This window comes from Colletes gigas, unplaced genomic scaffold (assembly GCF_013123115.1).
Source record: "Colletes gigas isolate AHSC1104 unplaced genomic scaffold, ASM1312311v1 Colletes_gigas_Sc00049, whole genome shotgun sequence".
NCBI classification, from domain to species: Eukaryota; Metazoa; Arthropoda; class Insecta; order Hymenoptera; family Colletidae; genus Colletes; species Colletes gigas.
This window is the reverse complement of record NW_025106678.1, coordinates 156174-161676: the sequence shown is the minus strand read 5'-3', so window position 1 is coordinate 161676 and position 5503 is coordinate 156174. Positions and strand designations below refer to the sequence as shown.

Sequence of the window (5503 nt, the reverse complement as noted above, 5' to 3'; positions counted from 1 at the left end):
AAATGGGCCACCGCTCCAAATTCGTAAGTCCCGCTTCCGGGCGGCTGTGCCGTCCGCTCCCAAAATAAGGCTCGTAACAATCAGGGAATTCCACTCCCACGCTCTCCCGGCGCTGAGATGCCGCGAGAGGGTATGGCACGCTGCCAGCCTGACTTCAAAATTGCGGGGAACGCGTCTTTTCTTTCGTTATCTTGGCCCCTCCGACGCCGACAGTCCCGGAAAGCTCTTTCGAACCGTGTTTTCCGTACGATCGGTCGTTATTTGTCCGCCTGTTTCGGAAAAAACTAGTCGGAAAGTCGCGATAGGGAATTTCACTTTTCTCGTTGGTCATCGATGTGGAAATGCAATTTTATACGTGCAAAAATCGAATAATATCGATGGTGTTTGTCCAAAATTTTTTGCTTGGTCGAAATGATCAATGAATGCTCTGAAATCGTGGGCCTTATTAGCGAGACTCAAGATGTAGTAATGACAACGCCATTTTTCTTGAGATTAAAGAAATTATCCTAGGAGGTGAAACACTTGGCAGGTTTTTCTATTTCAATACTTTTTACATGGTGGAAATGATCAATGAACACTCTGAAATCGTGGGCCTTATAAACGGGACTCAAGATTCAGTGATGAGGCCGCCATTTTGTTGAGAATTACGAAACCATTCTAGGAGGTAAAACACTTGGCAAATTTTTCTGTTTCAAAACTTTTTACATGGTGGAAATAATCAATGAACACTCTGAAACCGTGGGCTTTACAAACGGGGCTCAAGATTTAGTAATGAAACCACCATTTTTCTTGAGGTTAAAGAAATTATCCTAGGAGGTGGAACACTTGGCAAGTTTTTCTATTTCAAAACTTTTTACATGATCAAAATAATCAATAAACACTCTGAAATCGTGGGCCTTATAAACGAGACTCAAGATTCAATAATGATTCCGCCATTTTTTTTAGGATTAACGAAACCATTCTAGGACGTAAAACACTTGACAAATTTTCCTGTTTCAAAACTTTTTACATGATCGAAATGATCAATAAACACTCTGAAACTGTGGGCCTTATAAACGGGACTCAAGATGTAGTAATGAGACAGCCATTTTTTTGAGTATTAACGAAACCATTCTAGGAGGTAAAATTGGCAAATTGTCCTATCTGCAAACGATTGAACTGTAATATGAAAGAAATATAAAAGTTGTAAGGAGTGTATGTGTGTGGATCGGAGAACCGTTATCGTTGGCGTCGATAGAAGTGTTTAGGCTAGGATCGTTGGAATCGATGAGTGAGGTGTTTAGGTTTAAGCTAAAGTATGTTCGGGGGGACTGCGCCTCGAACGTGCGTTTTGTTTAGATTATTATTATGTAGAGAGAAATCGAGAATGTTCAACTTCGATGGCAGAAAGTCACTCTGCATCGAACGCTAGACGATAGCAGTTACCGTTTCACGTTTATGGTTTTTTTCTTTTATGTTTACGCTTTATGTTCTTTACGTTGAATAGTTTTAGTAAATATTCAATAATATAGTTATATCGTTACGTTTAGTATTCACGTGTTTGAATCCGTTCACACGCCTCTCTGACCATCCTCGGCAATCCTTGCAAAGTATTTGGAAAGCTTGTCCAAAATAGTCTCCAACATCAGGATTCAAATTTTCCCAAAAAAGGAAATGTCATAAGGGTTACTTCGACGAGAGATTTGTAAATCCAACGTTGCTGACGCTTCGCGGTTTGATGTATCGGCGAGACCAATCGAGGCCGTGCTCGAAAGAAACGAAAACGAATAGGTTCTCTGAATCATCAAGGATAATGGGAAGGAAACGCGTGCCCGAGCTCGGAAGACCCCTCCACGCTATGCGTTTATGACATCAGCGGCTAATCTAGCATTTATGACAATACGCGTCTCCCGCCGAACTTGTTTCACCTACTACGCTCGCAATGAGTAACGCATGACATCAACCCCCATTAAACACCATTTGCAAAAACTGTTACGACATCACTGACGTCCATCGTGTCTCCCTTTTCGTCTCCGCTGCGCGTTAAGTGCTCTTCAATATTTATTTTATGAATCACCCTTAACCCCTTAAAAATCATTTTCCTTCGTATTACACACCACGTTAATAATTCTGTATTAAAACGTGAAATACAATATAGTAATTAACAAAAAACACATTGTTAAGTAGCTTAGAAACAAATCCAGTAAAAAGAAATCATTTTTAGTGGGTTAGAAATAATGTGATAAAGTTAATTAATGGTTAACTGTACATTAGCAAATGGAAATATGTAAACTAATCTAATAATATAGACAATCTTAATTCTCAAAAAACTACAGAATGCACTTAATATACAAAAATAGGAAAAGTACTTAAAGTATGGTACGAATTATTATATTTAGGGGTTGAGACCACACTCTACGAAGCTCCCCATTTCATTAAATCTATTGGCAAAAATATGAATTTGCATAAAGATTCGCAGTCTAATGGTAATAATAAAGTAGCAGAACCATCGATAATCGTTAAAAATACATCGATACCTTTCGACAGCAGAAGCTATATCGATAACGATCGATGTTTCTCCACCTCTATTGGCAATCAGCTTCGACACTCAGCGTCTTTCGCGACAGTCGAACAGTGGGGACAATTGTTCCCATTGGCCCACCTGTCGAAATGCTAGACGCCTATATACATATACGTCACAGATGCTCGCGTTTGGCCATCGATCGAGGCCATCGGATCGAGTCGATCGTTCGCGACAACGATCGTTTTTACGTAAACATTCTCGACCTTTAAAACTAGCGTCTCGTTCGGAGATCGCGAATGTTTACGGTTTCGGACGTTCACACGATTCGTCATCAGATTTCACCATTGCTAAAATAAAGTAAACACAGAAATTCGCGACAAATCGGCGAACGAGTCGAAAGAAAAGATATTGCATCTTATATTTTCTCGTATTTTGGTACTAAATATTTTAATATGTTAATATCTTTGTACATGCTTAATTCATAATGTCCTGAATATCCAAAATATTTATTCCAAGGGAAATAATTGTTTCTATTTTAGAAAAAAGAAATTCGAAAAATACGAAACGAAATCCATTCGAAATTCGCGGCAAACAAGCTGAAAATCGAAATTTTCAGTCTAGGATCGATTCTTGACCAAAAGAATCGATAAAAAGGATCGAAAGTCAATTAAGAATAAAAAATCACCAACTAAAAGCATCGAATAAGTAATAGAGCTGATAGGTGCGAATATTAAATTCATTGACTATCAATTATAGACTGATGAGAGTCTATTACACGTGATTATAGTTAATTACAGACAACTTGCTTAAAATTACTAGTCATCCTCTGATTGAACTTTTGAATCGCTTAATATCTGATGATTATTAGAAACTTATACTTGAAGATTGAATAACCTCCAAATCGCTCCACAAAACAGACATTCTAAAAAATGATTTATTTAGAAACGAAAGCATCGGTCGTGTTTATAGAAACTGTTGGAACTCGTTACGATCGCAACAGGAAGCACGTAGAACGCATCTTTAATTTCTACAATTTTAGATTTCACGAGGCGAGTAATCGATGCATCAATTAATTTCGTTGTCAGTTAACAAGAAATGCACGATTTCCAACCTGTCGTTTCGCAATCTTCGTGCACGCGATACATTTTATTGGTGGCTATGATCGATCGAATGGAAAACTCACTTCCGTTTGGAGACGTTCTTTTTATACGCTTCGAAGAAAGGAAACGGGTCGTCAACGATGCTCTCTTTCTTTATGAACGGGACTTCCTCCTTTCAAGCGTGTAATAAGTTATGAATAATAAACAGTTAATCAGGCGCGAATAACACCGTTCAAAAATACTTAATGAACGGTTGTAACAAAAAACGATAACAACAAGGTTAAAGCAACCAAATTGAGAGTGTGATATACTATGAACAAGTTACGAATATCGTTGCACACGTTCTTTATCGTTTTTTTTTTATCTGCGTATGTATCTCGCAATATTTCACGTTTTATCTAAGCTTTTGACTCGTTGACTTCTTTTTCCCCCCCATTTAAGACCTCCCGGCTGTATTTTCGTTATTATTTTTCACTGTATTATTTTTTATACATCGTAAATACTTTGTTCAAGCACCACAGTCAATAAAACGTTCATAATTACGTGAAAGATTTTTATAGTATTTTATTTCTCAATTAAAACTTCTAAAATGTTGTCATCGTTAATTTTATTTATGATTGATTTAGAAGAAAGATAAATATTGTAGTTTCATATATGTATAGTACTCTTATGGATTATCGACTGTAACTTCCGGTTCTACGAAGTTACGGACAGTAACGTAAATACAAATGGAATTAAGTCAGTAATGGAAGGGATAACAGATAATTAGGAATACAAGGTTTGAAGAAATTATTCAATCGATATTTTTTTTTTAATATTGTCATCGTTTTTATTCGTGGCAGTTTTACACTCGTTACGGTACGCATGATTCAAGGCCATTCTGTCAGCATAACTATTATCGAAATTCGACACGGGCTCTACGGGTCACTGACAAATGTCTTTTCAACTCTCGTCCGCCACTCGAAACGTTTTACAAGCCTACAGCCATAAACTATTCTATAGGGCCAGTACCCAAAGGCAGAAAGACGACTCAAAAATGCGACAATAGATAGCAGACATTTTCGTTTCCTTTATTTAAAGTTTAATATCGTAGTATTTTATTTTATTTCATTGATCGATATCTTATCACTCGAGATACGCAACATATATATATATACACAAGAGAAATATAGAGACGCAGTGTTATGAATAGTTAATTATACGCTTGTTAGAAATAAATAATGGAGTTACAGTAAAATAAAATGTAAAAAAAAAGAAAAAAAATAATCCTCTCCCCGGCGGGGAATCGAACCCCGGTCTCCCGCGTGACAGGCGGGGATACTGACCACTATACTACCGAGGATCTGACGTTTGTACATTTTAAACAAATGCGTCATTAGTTGTTATAGACATTTGCAAATTTAAATGATCGCCTTATTTTAACTGATGTAACAGAGTCTTATCAAATAATTATAAACTGGAAGTGAGCGTTCGTCCTTGTTCTTTTATTGTTATACTGTTAAATTTCGATAAATCGTAAAATCCTACGTAAAAAAAAAAAAGAAATATTCTAGTATATATGGTGTAAAACAAATGGTTATTGAGATATTATTAAAATAAATTTCTTATAAATTCTTAGTTTATGCATTAAAAATATATCGAGGTCCGATTGTATTAAAGATTCTGAAATAAATTACAGTCTTTTTGCCAAAGGGTCCCCTTCTAATCTTTCCCATGTGTTTTTTCTATCGACGAGAGTTTCGGGTTTCATTCATACAAACATTCTTTCGAGCCACGTGCAAGCCATATCATCCTATGGCACATAACAAAGGGCTAACCACGTTCGAAACACTCCCAAAATACGTTGACGCTGACTTATAAATGAAATTGATCGAATGTTTTCCAATAAGAAACTTATTTT

The 5503-nt window shown here is 36.6% G+C and overlaps 1 non-coding gene across 1 annotated transcript; it reads right to left on the bottom strand.

The window, feature by feature from the left end:
* Window positions 1-4873: 4873 nt before the first annotated feature.
* Window positions 4874-4945, bottom strand: Trnad-guc. Its single transcript has one exon. It is a non-coding gene; the product is annotated as a tRNA-Asp (tRNA).
* Between the last annotated feature and the right edge of the window lie 558 nt (window positions 4946-5503).